Source organism: Aethalodelphis obliquidens, unplaced genomic scaffold (genome assembly GCF_003676395.1).
Source record: "Aethalodelphis obliquidens isolate GAN/ISIS:26980383/991018 unplaced genomic scaffold, ASM367639v1 scaffold3, whole genome shotgun sequence".
Classification (NCBI taxonomy): domain Eukaryota; kingdom Metazoa; phylum Chordata; class Mammalia; order Artiodactyla; family Delphinidae; genus Aethalodelphis; species Aethalodelphis obliquidens.
This window is the reverse complement of record NW_020837947.1, coordinates 25,779,505-25,782,946: the sequence shown is the minus strand read 5'-3', so window position 1 is coordinate 25,782,946 and position 3,442 is coordinate 25,779,505. Positions and strand designations below refer to the sequence as shown.

The 3,442-nt window shown below is 43.8% G+C and overlaps 1 pseudogene; it reads left to right on the top strand.

Annotated features, from left to right (window-relative positions):
• The first annotated feature begins 260 nt into the window (after positions 1–260).
• On the top strand, positions 261–1,219 carry LOC113605811 (heterogeneous nuclear ribonucleoprotein A1-like; annotated as a pseudogene).
• The last annotated feature ends 2,223 nt before the right edge of the window (positions 1,220–3,442 follow it).

The following is a 3,442-nucleotide window of genomic DNA, read 5'->3' as shown; positions in this document are numbered from 1 at the left end:
ACTAATTGCACCACAGCTGTTTCTGGTTTTGTTGCATTCTTCCAGTTAGATTTAGTTCTTTGAAAATAGGAACTTTTTGTTTGTTTGCTTTTTCAGTCAGACCTCAGATGATCAAACAGCTCTTAACATAAGAGTAAGTGCCCTATACATAGCTCACTATTTAAAACATGCATTGGGAGATACGTTCGCTAGATTACTCCTTTCTGCCAGTGGACGCTGGGGAGTAAGCATCGTTGATGTCTCCCCCCTCCACTGCCGTCATGTCTAAGTCAGAGTCTCCCAAAGAGCCTGAACAACTGCAGAAGCTCCTCTTCAGAGATGTGATCTTTGAAACAACCGATGAGAGTCTGAGGAGCCATTCTAAGCAAATGGGGAGTGGTCACAGACCGTGTGGTAGTGAGGGATCCAAACACCAAGCGCTCCAGAGGCTTCGGGTTTGTCACATATGCCACTGTGGAGGAGGTGGATGCAGCCATGAAGGCAAAGCCACACAAGGTGGATGGAATAGTTGTGGAACCGAAGAGGGCCGTCTCAAGAGAAGATTCTCAAAGACCTGGTGCCCACTTAACTGTGAAAAAGATTTTTGTTGGTGGCGTTAAAGAAGACATTGAAGAACATCACCTAAGAGATTATTTTGAACAGTATGAGAAAACTGAAGTGACTGAAATCATGACTGACCGAGGCAGCGGCAAAAAGAGAGGTTTTGCTTTCGTAACGTTTGATGGCCATGACTCATTAAACAAGATTGTCATTCAGAAATACCGCACTGTGAATGGCCACAACTGTGAAGTAAGGAAAGCCCTACCTAAGCAACAGATTCTGGTGCTTCATCCAGCCAAAGAGCTGGAAGTCGTTCTGGAAGCTTTGGTGGTGGTCTTGGAGGGGGCTTTGGTGGGAATGACAGCTTTGGTCGTGGAGGAAACTTCAGTGGTCGAGATGCCTTTGGTGGCAGCCGCAGTGGCGGTGGCTGTGGTGGCAGTAGGGATGGCTGTAACGGGTTTGGTAATGGTGGAAGCAATTTTGGAGGTGGCGGAAGCTACGATGATTTTGGCAGTTACAACCATCTTCAAATTTTGGACCCACGAAGGGATAAAACTTTGGAGGCAGAAGTGCCGGCCCCTGTGGTGGTGGAGGCCAATACTTTGCCAAACCACAAAACCAAGGCGGCTATGGCGGTTCCAGCAGCAGCAGGACCTCTGGCAGTGGCAGAAGGTTTTAATTCCTGCCAGGAAACAAAGCTCAGCAGGAGAGGAGAGCCAGAGAAGTGATGGGGAAGCTACAGGTTACAATAGATTTGTGGACACAGCCAAATGCAGTGGTGGCAGGGCCTAACTGCTACAAAGAAGACATGTTTTAGACAATACTCATGTGTATGGGCAAAAAAAATTGAGGACTGTATTTGTGACTAATTGTATAACAGGTATTTTAGTTTCTGTTCTGTGGAAAGTGTAAAGCCTTCCAACAAAGGGTTTTAATGTAGGTTTTTTTTTTGCACCCATGCTTTTGATGGCTAAATGTAATAGTCTGACCATGCAGCTGAATAAATGCGTCTTTTTAAATAAATAAAACATGCATTGGCATTGAAGTGAATGAGTAAGCATTAACCCTAGGAAAATATGAACATAGTTCTGAATTAGAAGGAGGTCTAAATTTCCCTTATTTCCACTTCCTCTTCCATTGCTTCTCTTGACATTGTTATAAACTCTGTCTTTCCTGACTCTTCTCAGCAAGAACTATACTCAGCTTCAGTTCACACCCTTTAATCTTTTCCTGACCTTTTTCCTTCAGGAACCTGAACATTTTCTCTCTTTAATTCTCTAACTTTCAGACTACTTATATTCTTTATTTAATTCTCCACTTTCCTAAGACTTTCTCAGTACTAGATGGTTTATACCTTACAAATGCCTCGTTTTCACTTCATGAAAAATTGTTTGCAATTTTCATCTTAATTTGTTATTTTTCTAGAGCTCCGTCATTTATTTTTGGTAAGAAATAATGTTATATTTAACCCAATTGCAATACAGGTCAGCATGTTTACCTTCTTAACAAGACATAGTACTTTTTCATGCCGAGAACAAAGATAAGTTAAAACTTTTATTTTAATTAAAAATATGTAAACAGTCTCAAAAACAAGAGAATATCTCTGTGGTCCAGAAATAAGAGAGTGAGGTATAGTGGAGGTTCCAGTCTTCCTGGCTCTAGAATAGGAAACTAGCACGGCTGCTGGGAGCTCCCAGGCATGGCGGAACAGACTTGCACCTCTTCTGGGTGGGGCGTGGCGTTGGTCTGGCTGTGTGACACACAGGGTCAGGGTACTTTGCCCTTCTAGAAAAAGAGCTTAGAAAAAGCTGCAGCTGGGGTGCAAGCCTGTCACCAATAACCAGCAGCAGGAGAGAGAAGCTGGAGGCTCCCAGGCAGAGCCTGCGCCCGAAGGCACCTGCTGACAAAGAGGTGGAATCAGCATTGCTCCCACAGATAAGACACCCAAACTGCTCCCACAGAGCTTGGCTCTGAATGGGGACCTAGGCTGGGTGAGAGCAATCACAATTTCCGAGGCAAGGAGAGGTGAGCAAGAGAAGTGGGGCAACAAACACCAGCAAAAGGAAATTTCCACTCAAGATGACATGGCAATTAAAAGTTTAAAATGCAGAAATGAAACTCACGTCGTAAATGATAGCCAAAATACTCACCGAATCGGGGATTCATCCCTGAAAGGATAGAGATAATACAGCCATCTGAAAACCGTGTTAGAACTCCCAGTGAGCTAAGGAGAAAAAGAACTTAGCAAACTAAGAAATTATAGGAAGGGATTATGAAACAAAAGCAAGTGGATATGATAAAGAACCAGGAAAAAGTCCTGGGAATAAAAAGTATCGCCACTATAATTAGAAAAAAATAAAAACAACTCTAGGGGCTTCCCTGGTGGCGCAGTGGTTAGAAGTCCGCCTGCCGATGCAGGGGACACGGGCTCGTGCCCCGGTCCGGGAAGATCCCACGTGCCGCGGAGCGGCTGGGCCCGTGAGCCATGGCTGCTGAGCCTGCGCGTCTGGAGCCTGTGCTCCACAACGGGAGGGGCCACAACAGTGAGAGGCCCGCGTACCGCAAAAAAAAAAAAAAACTCTAGATGAACAAAGAGAATTAATGAATTAGAAGGTATGCTGGGATATTTACCCAGAACACGGAACCAATGAAAAAACATGAGATAGAAAAGATTAGATTCACACTTCAGCATAGATATAACATAAAAGTTCCAAAGTAGAGAACTGAGGACACGGTGGTAGATAATTAGTATAGCTCAGAATTTTCCAGAATCAAAAAACAAATCCTCAGATTGAAAGCACACATGAACACATCCCTATTTTCTGATACACAATTTGTATATACAAATTCCTGTTATTATATACAGTAGGGATTTGTTCATGTTAACGCATGCCCAGCCGTA